This window comes from Polypterus senegalus, chromosome 16 (genome assembly GCF_016835505.1).
Source record: "Polypterus senegalus isolate Bchr_013 chromosome 16, ASM1683550v1, whole genome shotgun sequence".
Classification (NCBI taxonomy): domain Eukaryota; kingdom Metazoa; phylum Chordata; class Cladistia; order Polypteriformes; family Polypteridae; genus Polypterus; species Polypterus senegalus.
This window is the reverse complement of record NC_053169.1, coordinates 19,490,730-19,507,788: the sequence shown is the minus strand read 5'-3', so window position 1 is coordinate 19,507,788 and position 17,059 is coordinate 19,490,730. Positions and strand designations below refer to the sequence as shown.

General features: G+C 38.8%; 1 protein-coding gene across 7 annotated transcripts in view; it reads left to right on the top strand.

Annotated features, from left to right (window-relative positions):
• The first annotated feature begins 2,624 nt into the window (after positions 1-2,624).
• LOC120516925 (kinesin light chain 1-like) overlaps positions 2,625-17,059 on the top strand; it is a 96,134-nt gene continuing 81,699 nt past the window's right edge. For 4 of the 7 annotated variants that reach the window (XM_039738937.1, XM_039738934.1, XM_039738935.1 and 1 more), the window contains exon 1: positions 2,625-2,969. The gene's annotated coding sequence lies outside the window, so the exon portion shown is untranslated. The remainder of the gene's footprint in view (positions 2,970-17,059) is intronic. The other 3 variants (XM_039738939.1, XM_039738940.1, XM_039738938.1) reach the window with 2 other exon arrangements.

Below are 17,059 nucleotides of genomic sequence, written 5' to 3'. Positions count from 1 at the left end.
TCATTAGCCAAGTTTCCATCCAGTTTTTTGCGACGTTTTGTTATCGACAAACAGAATATACGTAAAAAAAATGTGCGAAATTTGCTGTCTCCAGCCTCTTTCCATCCAACTGGCTTTTTATTGATAAAATAGTGTGCGTGATGACGTCACCCCCAAAACGAACTGTCGCATAAGTTTTGTTGTATCGCGAAAAAAATCTGCCCTTGAGCCGTTTCCATACATAATTTTGTGTATGTCGCAAATTATCTACCTTTTGTTTTCCGCGTTAACACTCCCTCCACTAAATAAAGAAATGGAGAGATTATTCAGACAGTTTTTTGAAATTTGCCAGCTTACTGTTATTTCAGTTTCACAAATAATTGGAATTGTACATAATATCCGAAGACGACAGCAGAATGAAGCAGTTGCTTGTCTGGTAGCCCTAGAGCTTGAAGAAAGTACCCCAGTGCGACGAAACCCACGGGTATGGGAGAGACGAAAATAAGACCTTCTGGGAGGAGGTGGTGGAGAGACACTTCACAGAAAATCTCTGGCTGCAACATTTTAGAATGACACGGCCGACGTTTGAGATGTTGTGTGGATTCATCAGTCCTGATGTTGCGCCCATCACAGGTTGCCACCGACCACCGGTTCCAACCCAAAAGCGGATTGCCATCGCCCTTTACAAGCTGGCAACCTGCGCCGAATATAGAGTAGTTGGAGAATCTTTCGGGGTTAGTAAAACTACCGTCCATCGATGTGTATATGCTATGTGCACCGCTAATAAAGAAAAATGAATGCGGTGTTATATCAGACTTCCGACTGTAGCGGAGGCCAATGAAATTGCATATCGCAATTCCTTGGTGCATCTTGTGCCACAGATTTACAGTGCGCTGGATGGCACGCATGTGCCTATTCTTCCTCCGACGGAAGGCTACCGTGATTACATTAATCGCAAAGGGTGGCCATCTATTGTTCTCCAGGCCCTTGTTGATGACAGGTGTATGATACGAGACATTTGCGTTGGCACTCCTGGAAGTGCCCATGATGCAGCTGTGTTTGCAGCATCGGATCTGTACAGGTGAGCCTACCTTTCAACATCCATTCTCAGTGCGATAACAACTGAATTAGTACTGTAACCTGCTTCCCTTAAGGTTTTTAATTAAAACTGAAATTTGAATTAATACAAAATAACGACGTTTCATCAAAAAAAAACTAAAGTTAATTTTAATGAGAGAATTTCTCATATATGCTAAAACATCTGCCATTTAATAATAAGAAAAAAATGTTTAGATAATGAAACACATGGTTTATTAAATATTTTGCCTGGCACAGTAAATTACCTTTGCGGTTTTTGTATTATTTAGACATCCTGAGAGACACCCCCAGGCTACAGTTGATGTGGAGGGAGTTCAGGTACCCCTTTTAGTAGCAGGAGACCCAGCCTATCCGCTACTGCATTGGCTCATCACGAGAAATAACGAATCTCTTCATCAGACCATGCGAACCGCTCCGCCATTCTCGTTTTGATTGGACGTGATGAAAATGGATCATGTGACACATTTATTTGCGTTAAAGCCGTTTTTTTCCGACAGAAAGTGTTTCCAATGTAGTTTTTGCGACATCTGAAGTATCGATATGGAATTTATGCGCTAAAGTTAAACGGAAAAATATTATGTCGACATGTACAACATTTTATCGATAATTAGCATTTCCATCAGCTATATCGGTAAAAAAATTTGAAGCGCTAAATATTTTTTCGCAAAAATGTCTTAGATGGAAACCTGGTAAATGTTGTCTTTTTTATTCATAACATATAAATCAATTTTTAAAACTGAATACTTAATATATTATTTTTGACTTGATGCCTGTGCATGAAACATTGATTGTAAGTATGTCATAATATAATAAATGACATAAGAAATCACTTCCTCTAATATTTCCTATTCTTTCAATGGAACTTCCTGTGTTTTGTATGATATATCAAATTAGTTTCAGATAATCTCGTAATACACAGGAAGTTATCTTAATATAGCTGGAAATGTATTGCAGAGGATCTTGGAATGTAAACGGACGAATTTTAAGTTATCAAGAAACGAGTTTGTGATATCTTACAAGTAAATTGCATTTATTTGACATTCACCAATCCAAAGCAACTTAACTCAAAATATCTTGAATTGCATTTTAAATGTACCTCAAAATGTGCATCGTATCATTGCAGTATAGCAGGAAATATTTTTCAGTTATCTTAGAATGCATTCCAGATATCTGTAATGCATCTCGAAAGATCTTTAAATGTTAATCTGGCTTGCCATACACAGTATGTGGGCATTGATCGACAGCCGAGATTCACTCATCATGAGGAGATTTGTACGAAGCTGTTTCTTTAACGCCAAACTCCCGCCTACACGTCCTTCTTAAACGGACTAATACTGCTGCTTAATGGAGAATGACGAGCCTGAACAGGTCAGTCCGACGTTTCCCTCCGTTGTCTCCGAAGTTCAGCTCAGCTCAAGTTCTCCCTCCTTACTCGCCTTGTCCGCCTGCGCCTTTTTCTGATAACGTGGCTCGCCGGCGGCCGCGACACTGCGGGCAGACACACCCTTCCCGTGATGTCACAGTTCGGCCCGCGCAGAGTCTGCTGGGACAGCGGGCGGACATATTGGATTTAAAGGGGCTCGAGCAGGCTGCAAAGAAGTTGACTTAAGTTTTTGCTAAGTGGGTTTTTAAAAACGTAAATATATATAATCCCTGATTTTTCCTACTCTTCACCCCGCTCCAAAAACTAATAACCCCTTCTTTGGGAGAGAATCCTGCTATGACTTTATTTTTCCCGGTGGCTTACGAGCCGGGATTGAAAGCGTACCTTTCCCCTGGGAGTGACTAATCCTGACGTGAAGATTCAGTTTGTTTACATCGTTCTCAAAAATCTCAGCTCTACTTACCGTAAACGGGTCAACTTGGTCACCTGAAGAGAAAGTTCCGTATAGGTATGTGCGTAGTTTTCTTCAAAATTGTATATTGTTAAGTCGTCAGTGGCCTGAGACAGCAATGACTCAGTAAGAGCCCAGCATGGCACTGCCCCTGTCTGCTGTGGGCACACAGTGGTCTAACGTACCATAACATGCAGGGCGCGGCAGTTGGAATTTGTAGCTGCTTTTTAGCTGCTTTATCTGTCCAAAGTGGACTAGAAACGACAGGTGTATCATAGTTATTAATTTGTTTAGAAAATATTGACACTTTAGCATTACATTAATTGTATAAAAATCATTCAGTAAATTGCGGGCACTGCAAGTTGGTGCCTTTTTTGTAAATCGCGATTCTGCAACCATACCAGCTGGTTCATTTAATTTCTAATGTTTCGAATAAAGTAAAATCACCACAAAGGCCAAGAAAGGAAAAAGAAATGTACACACACTTCCTGCCTGATTCCATGACAAGAAAGAAAGAAGAGTGGCATACGTAAAGTCTCACGTCGAGTACTGCCTCTTTGCTTGATTATTGAAAATTCTTGCTTTTTTGACAGTTCAAACCCTTCCTTTATGTTGAAAGACGGACTACCTTGATTCTTAACAATGGGAGGTGGAGCCTCTTCTAGTAAAGGGCGTCGTTTTTTGTGCGTTCTGTTATTAGACAGATAATACCCAATGCGGAAATTAACATTTTGCAGGAATAAAAAAAACATATATGTGGATAATGATAATTTAAAAAAAAATCTCTAGCTTACAACCCCCCTAAAACAAGTAAGAACTTCTAGCTTGGATGACAGAGAGCTGCTGCTATCAATAACATGCTTCTTGGTGTTGGTTTTTTCCTTCCTCTCTGGCCATTTGCTCCAATCATTGGACCTTCATTTAGAGGCTTAATAAAGCAAGGACTATATTTACCTTAAATATATAGGTCTTATGTAGGTGTGATTTCTTATTTTGTTTACTGTTTATGCATTATTATTCTGATCTACCTCATTTTAAGACATTGTAGACTAGAAGTAAATGTTGTTGTAACAGTAAGATGAGGTCAGATTGAACCACATGTTTATATCTAAAGTCATTAAATTTGAAAAGAGCAGGTCCCGCTTGTATCATCCACACATGAAACATGCTGATAGATGTCTCTCATATTACTTCACTATTTCTTTGTCACACACAAATCATACACATAGTGAAATGCTTACTTTACAATAGCCTCAAAAATTATATATTGCTTCCTTGTTTGAAGTCACCAGCATTCATAATGTTTCATAATTAAGATGTTGGTAATAGAGTAAATCATTTCTGTGGCCAGGATGCCTGCCAGAGTGATAGAACTTCTCTCCCTGGTCAGTAATGTGCAGGAATTCAGTCCACATTTCAATGTCTGTTCATACAATTTATATAAAAGCAATTGAGCATTTCTCATTGTATGGAGTTAGGTCAGGACTGAGTCCTTTCCACCTTACTTTTATAGTCGTTCCAGATCTTTGCCCCTCTTACTTTTTCTATCTTCAGACGAGCAGCTCCTCCAATAAGGTGTAACAAAGCTCCTTGGGTGGAAGTGATTACAGTGCTACCAGGTGAATATGGGAATATTTAATATATCCAATTTTACATTTCTCAAATCAATCAATCAATCAACATTTATTTATATAGCACATATTCATGCAAAAAAATGTAGCTCAAAGTGCTTTACAAAATGAATAGAGAAATAGAAGACACAATAAAAGATAAACATAAGTCAACATTAATTAACATAGAATAAGAGTAAGGTCCGATGGCCAGGGTGGACAGAAAAACAAAAAACTCCAAAGGCTGGAGAAAAAAATAAAATCTGTAGGGGTTCCAGACCACGAGACCGCCCAGTCCCCTCTGGGCAATCTACCTAACGTAAATCAAACAGTCCTCTTTGTATTTAGGGTTTTCATGGAAGGACCTGTTGATGATGGTCACGTAGACTTCTGGCTTTCAGTCCATCAATGTTGGAGCATCATGATGCTTTGAGTAGGTGGTGGTGGCGCAGGCCGGAAAAAGAAACAGAAGAGAGAGTTGGGGTCAGTATGGATTTTAGAGCCACTGTGAATAGTTATTATGAAGAATTGAACATACAGAGTATCAGGATTAAGTTAAAGTGAAGTTATAAAAAGGCCATGTTAAAGTAATGTGTTTTCAGCAGTGTTTTAAAGTGCTCTACTGTATCAGCCTGGTGAATTCCTATTGGCAGGCTATTCCAGATTTTAGGTGCATAGCAGCAGAAGGCCGCCCGCCTCACCACTTCTTTTAAGTTTAGCTTTTGGAATTATAAGGAGACTCTCATTTGAAGATCTAAGGTTACGATTTGGAATATAACGTGTCAGACATTCCGATATATAAGATGGAGCAGATTATTTAAGGCTTTATAAACCATAAGCAGTATTTTAAAGTCAATTCTGAATGACACAGGCAACCAGTGTAGTGACATCAAAACTGGAGAAATGTGTTCAGATTTTCTTTTCCCAGTTAGGATCCTAGCAGCTGCATTCTGCACTCGTTGCAAATGATTTATGTCTTTCTTGGGTAGTTCAGAGACGAGTGCGTTACAGTAATCTAGTCGACTGAAAACAAACGCGTGAATTAATTTCTCAGCATCTTTCAATGATATAAGAGGTCTAACTTTTGCTATGTTTCTTAAGTGAAAAAATGCTGTCCTAGTGGTCTGATGAATATGCGATTTAAAATTCAGATTACAGTCAACGGTTACCCCTAAATTAAAAGTCTCTTACATTCTCAGATGGTAGCCTTCTGATTCTCTGAGCTCAACCAGTGGTGCCCTCAAGTTCTCAACTTGTCTGAATTGCAGTAGAAATGGGCCAACACTTGGGTCCATGTGGACAGCAGCATCTCTTCAAATGAATTTAAAAACTTCTTTTAAAAATTTTATAGCAACAAGCATTGACATGAATAAATCATGACATTAAAACATTATTGATTGTAATTGAAAAAGTAAAAAAAAAAAGAGAACTTTAGTAAAGACTGCCACACAGTGTTTGCTCTTCACGTTTGCTTTAATTTTGAAGGTTTTAATGTTAAATTTGCTTTGATTTCTCTTCTTTTGGCAATATTTGAACCCAAAATTGAACTTTAGGAATGCCAGTACCTTGTAACCCGAGTAGAGTAACTGGTTTCAGAAGTGCTAATGCAATTACCAAAGTTTTTCTTATAAACAAGAAGCCTTTATACACAACAAATTAAGGATACGCTAAGGGATGTGACCATTCAGACGCTGAAGCCGTGGCTGCTGAAAATAGGACTTGGCAGTCAGTATTAATAAATAGTTAATAAATCAGTCATTTCAAGCAATATTAGTCGTTAGCAACACTAGTAATGTCTTGGCTGTATTTTTACAATTTAATGGTACCTTGATTTACCAAAAAAAAAAAAAAAGTATCAATTTCTGTCAAAAACGTGAACATTTTTTGGGGTGTGTCCAGACTTTTGACAGGTAGTGTACAGAATTAAATTTAGTTTAAAAAATGTATTTCCTTTTCAAATTGTATTTATTTCTTCACCTGAAAATGATCTTACTTGAGACAGCTTTAATGATGATGGAAAAATCCTGTTGGCATAGTTGATAAAATGAATTTGTAGAACAATGATTAAAGGCGGGCGGCACGGTGGCACAGTGCCTCGCAGTTAGGAGAACCGGGTTCGCTTCCAATGTCCTCCCTGCATGGAGTTTGCATGTTCTCCCCGTGTCTGCGTGGGTTTCCTCCCACAGTCCATAGACATGCAGGTTAGGTGGATTGGCGATTCTAAATTGGTCCTAGTGTGTGCTTGGTGTGTGTTTGTGTGTGTCCTGCGGTGGGTTGGCACCCTGCCCGGGATTGGTTCTTGCCTTGCGCTCTGTGTTGGCTGGGATTGGCCCCAGCAGACCCCCGTGACCCTGTGTTCGGATTCAACGGGTTGGAAGATGGATGGATAGATGGATGATTAAAGGCAGCATTTTTTTAAAATATGAAACGTAAAGTTGTAATAGTATTAACATAAGCTGTGCTGGTTTGGTAGACTGCACAAGCGCCTGCAACCTCTAGCTTGTTCTCCATATTTGTTTAGCTGCTCCAGGTTGAAAGGTTGTACTCCTGGAATAACAAGAAAAAAAAAATTAAATATGAGTATTCAGCTTTGAGCACAAGTGTGCCAAACAAAACAAAGAAAGCAGAGCATCGTGTCTGATGAGACTCGGGTGTCACCGGGCTGCTTTCACACTGTGCACAATGCTTCATGCCGGGCTAGCTCTCTTTGCACAGCTGGTAAGGGTGGTGTACTGACTGGATACTATAAAAAGCTCTGGAAAGAAAGCCAAAAGTATAGTTTGTGCTAAATGTCAAGAAAAAAAGGTGTGGCAAGTTGTGATTTTTTTTTTTTTTTATTCTGGTATAGCTAGAGTTCTAGACACTGATGCCGGTGTTAAGCTATAAATACTTTAATAATATTTGGTAACGCATAGGAAAAAAAATCTTTTCTAGACATTTTTACTGTTTGTTTTTAAGGATGTCCTTGATCAGCCTCCATCACTACAATATCTAGAGGGACAAAACTAGTTTAGTAATGAGCCACCTGTTTAGCTGTCCACACTGTCATCCTAGACTGTTAGTCCAGCTTTTCTGGGTCCAGTTGGGTTTGGTTGATTCACAGCCGTAATTTGGCCCAGTATAACTGAATGTGTTTGTCCCATGGTGAAGGGTCCACTGCTGACTGTTGTGTTCCTCTCAGTGCTGTTTGAGTGGCTCCTTAAATTACATTAAGTGGGTCAGAACACACATAAATTAGGGTTAGGGTCACCAATCTCGAATTTAATAAACGTGTTGTTTTTTTAATGATAGAAATAAAACTTAAATAACTATTGGCTAGTGATTAAAGGCTGCTGATGGTTTAGATGGTTTGAGGTTTTCTTTAAATAAACGATTTGAAGCCATGTTTATCTTATTGGTGTTTTCAATTCAAATATTTTTATATCCTACCCATCTCCTCACAAGCCTAGCTTGCTGTTTACAATATAGGTAAACACAAAAATAGATCTAAATTTATACAATTATCTATATATGTAATTATTTTTTTTAAAACAGGCAAATGTTTCAAAGTATCTTGCAGGCTGTGTTTCCACCCCACTTGTTAGAAGAGTCCTGCTGCTGGTCCGTGTTGGTCAGCCAGTGGTGATGTGCCTGGCATCAGTGACGGAGCCTGCTGATATTGTTCTAGACAAGGTCTACGTCAATTTAAAAAATAATAATAAATCACTTAAAAAAGGAATAGGATTCCAGCAGCTCCTGCGTGAGGTGTCAAATTATGGATTGTTATGGCAAAAATATCTTTAATAAGTAATAGTCCATATTTCTTATTTGGCTCCTCTCATTTTACTAGTTTCCCAAAAAATGGTAGTAGTTAGGCAGGGGCAACAGTAAGTATTCAGCTTTTCTGGTTCATCTGCTGTACATCTGCATCCCTACCATGAGCTCTGGTTAGCTACCAAAAGAATGAGACTGTGAGTACAGGTGCTCAGGATGAGGTTCTGAAGCAGAATTTCTGGCATCACTTTTCAGAATACCGTGAAAAAATTGATCACTTGATTGGAACCGTTGTACTTGCTGATTTGCCAAGGTCAAGAGGAGCCAGTTCAGGTGGCTGAGAGGGTTCGGTGGCAACTGGGCAACAGTCAGCTCAGCGAAAAGACGACTTGGAGACATCCTTTACCAGTTAGGTACTAGTTAGGTTCAAAGAGATTTTTTAATTATATTTAAATGACAACGTGATTTAAAATGTTGAAAATAAATTTATATAATTGATAAATGGACTTTATTCTGCAGATGGAACAAGCTCTATCTTACATTGTCTTCTGCAATCAAAATAGCTAATCCGTTATATAAATTGTATTAATTGTAATCGTATGATAACGTTATTTAGAATACAAAAGGTGACCTGCAAGTACGGCTTAAGGAATATCTTTACTCTCAACATTTATAAATTTATTGTCAACATTGTCAATATTTTCAATATCATTAAAAAGTCTCTTTGAACCTAACTATTACCTAACTGGTAAAGGATGTCGCCGAGGTGTCTGTCGCCCAGCTGCCCTTGTACCAGCTGAGGCATGGACATGCATTCAACATGAAGGATAGCTGCTGTGATTCACTTATAAAAGTCCATAAGACAACCTGATGACTTTTGTTATGGAGATGGAGAGGTTTGCCTGGTCAATCCAACTCCACCTGCTGCCCTTGAAACTCTCATCAGGTCAAAGAGATTGAGAGTATATAAGTGACCTCTTTGAAACTTCTAAATCTAATAAAAGTGTACTAATTCACAGACACTTTAAAATCAGGGTTAGATAGAAAGAGAAGAGAGGAAAAAACACAATCCAGAGAGAGAGAATAAGGCCCTTGAGTCTGCAGTCATTGGGATAAAGACGAACCAAAATCGGAGAGTTACTTAAAGTGCATAACATTCTGTTGTGCAGGCCGGTTTATTTAATTGATTACTTTAACACGACAGAGGTATGATGTGGAGTCTATCACTTCCGTTTTGGTTTCACTTTCCATGATCTAAAGTAAAAGTTAATGAAAATGTCAGTGTTGCATGGCACTATTGGTGCTTAAAAGGCAAAGAAAACATGATTCAGAAATGTCCATAAAATGTAAATAGGCAATATGAGCAGCCTCACCAGCCGATTTAGATTAGTATAGATAAAACTTTATTTGGGCCCCAGGCTAAAATTGGAACTTTTTAGAACCTTATTAAATAAACAGATAAGGGTCATTGCATGTCAAATCAACCAGTTTTTCCAGAAGGTCCCATGCACTTCAGTCTCAAAAAATAGAAGGTGTACAAAAAAATTCTACAGGGTGTCCTGACTAACATGGATACAAATGGTAATTTTTTCCAGAATGTTTTGAGTCCGAAGTGTGTGGGCCATTGGCTGATTTGACATGGAATGATGCATAAATAAGTTTATAAACGCACACACATACACCAAAATGACTCAAAAGAAAGAAAACTTCTCGTGACAGTCCCAGTGAGGTATTATGCAGACATATTGTCGTTGGTACAAAGGAGCCCCCCTAGTTTTTCTTGACGCACATCTGCCGAATGATTCTTTGGCTGAAAGTCCTCAGTGTTAGTGTGTTAGAGAGAGGATGTGCAGCATTGTTCACAATGGCGCTCAGGTTTGTTTTCATTCACTCATTTGCTGCTACCTCAAGGTGTGCATCCCATAACTGAGCCTGCCCTTTTAATTGGTTTGTTCATTTGGTGGCCTCTCTTGAAGTGATGTTTCCAGCCCAGCACACCACAGCATAGAAAATGACACTGGCCGTCACAGAGTTGTAGAAGATGAGAAGGATGTCATTACTCACATTAAAGAACTGCAGTCTCCTAAGGAAGAAGAGTCTGCTCTGCCCTTTCTTATAGAGTCCCCTTGTGTCATGAGCCCAGTACAGTCTGCCATTGATGTGGACTCCCAAGTATTTGTATCATTTCTACATCCACTGTGGGTCACCGGGTGTAAAGGCTCTGGCGCATCGAAAATCAATCGTCAGTTCCTTTGTTGTTAATTTGCAGATGATTCTATGTCCACCTGACTCCTGTACTCTGTCTTAACCCCCTTATCAATACACACCATAAGTGTAGAATCGTCTGATTTCTGCAAGTAACATGGCCTGCTGTTCTGTTTGTAGTCTGAGGTGTACAGTGTGATGAGAAAAGAGACAGGACTGTTCCTTGTGATGTTTCAGTGTTGTTCACATCCACATCAGAAACACAGTGTTTGAGTCTCACAAACTGCGGTCTGCCCGCCATTATCAAACACCATAGGCTCCTCCACCTGCATTTCTAGAGTACATGAACTATACATTTCATTATAGTGCACTATGCTAAAACAATGCTTACTCAGTCTTGCTGTAAGTAATGACTCGCGAGTGATCAATATGGCATTTTTGACTTTTCAGGTGAACAGCCTAAAGCTCTGCCTCATGTGGTCATTTAATTTATTCCAAGAATTTTAAAGAAGTCTTGTATTTTGTGATTACATTATACTATCTTTAGCAGTGTTAATACATTCTACCTTTTAAAGATATGCTTAGGTTGGCAAACATGTAAAATAAAGACAAGTGTTCAGAAATTGTCAAGCAAGAACACGTAATTGAGAATTCCGTGGCAACATGTAGACAGTTCTAGTCCTTTACTGCAATCCCTGAGCTTTGAAAGATCAGTTAAAACCAACATGATGATCATCCATTCTAGTTGATTAGTTTGGTTTGGTTTTTCATTTAACCCACTTATTTGACTGTTGTAAGTGCATTTGAAAGTGAAGATGTTGAAGGTTTGCTGATCAGTACTTTATGATTCTTTATTTGAGGTTACAAGTTGTTACAACCTTAAATAAAACCTGCTGAAATATTCTGTGTTTGAATTATTTGACTGTGCTCCTTCTGTGCAGGTGTTTTGGTGACTTTTACCTATAATATGGCACAGTAGTTAAAGCTTTGAGCCTTCTGTGAGGTTAGACAAACTAAACTGTATTAGTGGAGTTTCTGCTTTTTCTTTTTAAAGTGATCACTGAATCATTTGTTATATCCAAATGCATTGAGATAAGCCAAATAGGTTTATAAGGTCATCATTGATAAAGATAAAGGGCAATTTGGATCTTGTGCTTTTTTTCCTTGATGGTTTTATAGCACTTTCTTTAATAAAATAAACATCACATTGTTAACCACATCAAAGGAAGACGACTCACTCTCTATGTAAATACAAGGTGGTGTAACTCTGGACATGTAAACGTTAAAATCTCCACTTGCTGCAGGAACATTGAACTGTTGACCGTAAGTTTGCGTCCCTATTACTTGCCCAGAGAGTTTGGACATGTAATTAGTTGTTATTGTTTACATCCCTCCTCGGGCGGACGTGGAGATAGCGGGTGATATCATCCATTCAGCTGTTGCTAACTTACAAACACAGCACCCTGAGGTGCTTGTGCTAATCTCTGGTGACTTTAGCCATGTGACGCTAGACAAAACATTACCTGCCTTTTCCCAGTATGTGGATTGTTACACGTGGGGAAATAGGACTATCGACCTACTGTATGCAAACGTTAAAGACGCATACAGCGCCACCCTGCTGCCTGCGCTTGGGAAAGCAGATCATAACCTGGTTCTGCTTCAGCCTCACTACAAACCAAGAGTGCGGGAGCTACCTACAACCTCACGCTCATTCAGGAAGTGGTCCCCTGAGGCAAAGCAGGGTCTAAGAGACTGCTTTGGAACTACGGACTGGAATATCCTGCAGGGGTCACATAGTGAGAACATTGAGGAGGTTGTTGACTGCACTACTGACTACATGAACTTCTGTATGGATGTTGTAGTTCCAGTAAGTACAGTACGCTGCTACTGTATGCTAAAAACAAGCCATGGATTACAAGTGACATCAAGGGCCTTTTGAACCAGAAGAAAAGGGCTTTTACAGGCGGTAATTAGCATGAGCTCAAGCGCGTGCAGAAGGAACCCTGAATCCAGCTCGGAGAGGCGAAGGAGCAGTACAGGAGAAAGCTGGAGCAGAAGTTGCAGAATAACAGCATGAAGGATGTGTGGGATTGGGTGAAGACCATCACTGGCTGCAGCTCGAAGTGGGGTGCCACCATCGAGAGAGACGTGGAGAGAGCAAACCAAATGAACAACTTCTTTAACAGGTTTGGCCAACCTAACCCACTCTCACCTTGGAGTACTGCACCCTCCACCCATCCTTCTGCTGATACCAGCATAGGAGAGACACTCCCACCCACAATTACAGCAGCCCAGGTGAGCAGAGAGCTGAGGAGACTTCGTGCCAGCAAAGCAGTGGGTCCAGATGGAGTATCGCCACGACTGCTGAAGGCCTGTGAGCTGGAGCTGGGGAGTCCTCTACATCTTCAACCTGAGCCTGGAACAGGGGAGAGTCCCGTGGCTTTGGAAAACATCTTGCATCACCCCAGTCCCAAAGGTAGTGAGCTGAATGACTTCCGGCCTGTCGCCATGACTTCACTAGTGATGAAGACCATGGAGCGGCTGCTGCTTCACCACCTGAGGCCACAGGTCCGCCACGCCCTCGACCCTCTGCATTTCGCATACCAGGAGAAGGTGGGAGCGGAGGATGCCATCATCTACATGCTACACCGATCCCTCTCCCACTTGGACAGAGGCAGTGGTGCAGTAAGATGTTTCTAGACTTCTCTAGCGTCTTCAACACCATCCAGCCTCTGCTCCTTAGGGACAAGCTGACAGAGATGGGAGTAGATTTACACCTGGTGGCATGGATCGTGGACTCTCTTACAGACAGACCTCAGTATGTGTGTCTCGGGAACTGCAGGTCTGACATTGTAGTCAGCAACACAGGAGCGCTGCAGGGGACTATGCTTTGTCCGGTCCTGTTCAGCCTATATACATCGGACTTCCAATACAACTCTGAGTCCTGCCACGTGCAAAAGTTCGCTGACGACACTGCTATCATGGGCGGCATCCGGAGTGGGCAGGAGGAGGAGTATAGGAACCTAATCAAGGACTTTGTTAAATGGTGCGACTCAAACCCACCTACACCTAAACACCAGCAAAACCAAGGAGCTGGTGGTGGATTTTAGGAGACCCAGGCCCCTCCTGGACCCCGTAATCATCAGAGGTCACTGTGTGCAGTGGGTGCAGACCTTTAAATACCTGGGAGTGCAGCTGGATGACAAAGTGGATTGGACTGCCAATACTGATGCTCTGTGTTAGAAAGGACATAGCCGACTATACTTCCTTAGAAGTCTGGCGTCCTTCAACATCTGCAATAAGATGCTGCAGATGTTCTATTAATAAAGTATCTATCTGTCTATCACATAGTAACTTATCTGCTTTATTGTACCTTATCAATCTATCATATAGTGCCTTTCATATTTATCGATCTATCTATCAATCATTAGCATGATAATATTGTATTGTGTTGTGTCTGATAGTTTTAATATGGAGTTGCAGACATCCCAGTTCATTTTTAAGTCTTAATTTTTCCTCTCTCACTATTTTAAAAATCAAGTTGGACGAATCCCTGCACTTCACGGTCACTCATTATTTAATACAAATAAAATATTTACATATTTTAAACTAATGATTGATTTTTTTCTGCTTGATCCATTCAATATCCTCTGCTCAAAATGCAATGCTTAGATTTTTTTTTTTTTGTATTAACTAAATATCGAAGGCTGTTGTGCTTTTTGAGGGAGTGCCAGTTGCAGAACACACTGTGCCACCTGCCTTTGGAGCAGCTAGCCTGTTGTTGTTTACTTTTCAAAAGATGAAGGTGGGTTCCAGGTTCAGCCATGCTTTGTTTAATTTACTTATAGGTGAGAGGACAGAATACTTTCTTTTTGAAAGTGTGGCAGACTATTCTAATGATGTTACTCCTTTAATCATTAATAAAAAAAAAAATTCATTCATGTTCATAAAAATGTTGCCTGTGTTTGTTACCTATTGGTTAATGGGGTATTCACATGTAACTAACAGTAGACCATTTAATAGGTGACCTACAAAATTAGATTCAATAAACTTTAATAATCCCCTGGGGAAATTCAAAAATTCTATTTATAAAATAAAATAAAAAATATTCGCCTAATGTGCAGTAGTGCTTTCATTTTATACACATTAAACAAAAGAGTGAAATAATTCAGATTAATGTTGCACAAGCTGTTAATAAGATTATGATAAAGTACCTAAACATGGTGTGTTTATTCATAAGTGGAATTGCACGCGATGTGTCTATATTATATAAACATATTTTCTCCATCTTTTACATAATGTATGCATTAAAATGTTTTGAAGTTGGATAGGGATAATTTAGATCTGAGAAATCTTGACTATAAGCTCTCAGTTTGTAAGTGGCATTTTTTTTATAAGGCACTGTGTATATTTCACGGAGTTATTTGCCACAGTAAGTCAGTACTAAATGCTTGAAGTATATAGTAATTTATGAAAGTTTAATGGCTTTAATAGTTTGCATAATAAACTTAAAATAGTCAGCTGAGTTATATTGTATTAACAATTCATTTTGTGATGTTTTACATTTGTGTACAATTTGGAAAACAGTACATATTTGTATAGATTTTTATAAATTACATTTATTTTGTGTAGTTTTATTATTACCAGTAATAGTATGCTTTTTCTTCCTCAAAGCCACTTACCATTCAGTTCTTAGCAACTTTCTAGTCTTGTGCATTGAATTTGTAGTACAGGATTATAGGATACTTCTTGTGGAATATTTGAGATGTACAAGTAAAAATACACGGGAACAAAGAGTTTTTTTATAGTCTGAAATTGAGTGAGATCTCTCCAAAATTATATATATTTTTTTCTTTTTGAGGTTACATTATTTAAAACTTTCATAACTAGATTAGTGCTAAAGAAATCATAAGAACGACTTGATGTGTTTTAAAGCCCATTGTTATTTGTCTGCAGTCCATGTCTGTGCCCATCCATTAAGGCACCTATTGTTTTCTTCTGGTTTCTCTTTATGGGCAGCAGCTGTAAGTCTTATGATGCAGAATGGACTTCGGCCAGACAATCTGCAATAGCATCTGCCTGCCAAGTTTAAATCCTTTTGGAGCTGTCTGCTCTAAGAAAAAGGGGACAAAAAAGTAAATAAATGCTTTCTAACAGGACCAGCCTTGGCTCACTTAGTAGTTTTTTGGTATATACTGTACATAAAAAATGTATCTAATGTTTAATACTCCCAGATCTCATTATTTATAGTTGATAATACTGCTTATGTTAAGCATAGTTTATGTGCATCGCAAGTTAACGTTTGGTTATGTGCATGTCAAGAATTTGAACATTTAGCACTAGTTATATTGTAATTGTTTACTCCTTTTTACATAACTTCTGTTTCCATATTTACATTTTCAGATTTTGCAAATATCTTAATATTTTTCTTCTCATTAAGATTGGTTAATTCTTTATTTGAAGAAGACTTTAAGAGAGCTTTGCATAAACCGATGACTTTTTAAATAATAATGAACCGTTGAACCATTGTGTGGAGGAATGGGTCAGAATTCTTTCAGTATGATAGAGAAGATTAAATGATGACTTCCAGGTACTGCTGCTGATGTTTGTTATTAGAGATACTGAATCACCCACATTGCATCATATGTTGAAAATACCCTTTTTACATTTGGATTCTACTTGTTGATTTATTTATGACTAATTAGTGACAGACCCAAATCTGTTATTTGGTGTCCATTACCAGATATGAGATGTATATCGGTGTAGCACTTGTCAAGGAATTAGGTGAGTCTTGGTCTTAATCTCATAAATAAAATCATAGAATTGAAACGAGGTTTACTTGCTTTTTCACATGATTGTGGATGTCTTTTCAGTAACTTATTAATGCAAACCTTGCCACAATTGCATACATATTTTTGTATAATAAATTAAACAAAAGTCTATAGAATTTATATCCTCTGCTACCAATGGAGGAGATTACAAGACATCATATCTTCCTATATAATACGCTACCGTGGCTGTTCGTTTGTCTGTCCAGGATTTTAAATCACCTGTAGCTTGCAAACCATTTTATCTATTAATTTGAAATTTGAGCTTAAGTGAAAAATTAAAGAAAACGTACTAAGTAATTGCAACACAAAAACTAACTTAATCAGGTTTAACGTGAAAAGATGCTGATGAAAGAAGAGAGGCAGCGGGCCGCTAGGGTGGAGAAAACAAGAGCTGCTCAGGAAGCAGCAAGCACATCAACCTCTGAGCAAACGAATGCTAAACAGAGACAGAGAAAGAGTATGAAAACTAGGAATGCTCACGTCAAGTGTATTCACTGCACGTTACCGTGCAGTACGCCATTACTGGTTATGAATAAAAGGAGCATTTAATATAGGAGAAGTCATACCTGCTAGAGATATTTTCAGTTGGTAGTGAAGTGAATTAAAACAAATGTTCCTGAAGAATTTTGTCTTAAAATCATATAAGTCGATGATGTTTCTTTGAAGTAACAAAGTCTGTGCATTTCTACTGTAACAGAACTTCAGTCTGAATTTATCTATACTAATAAAAGGCAAAACCCTCACTCAC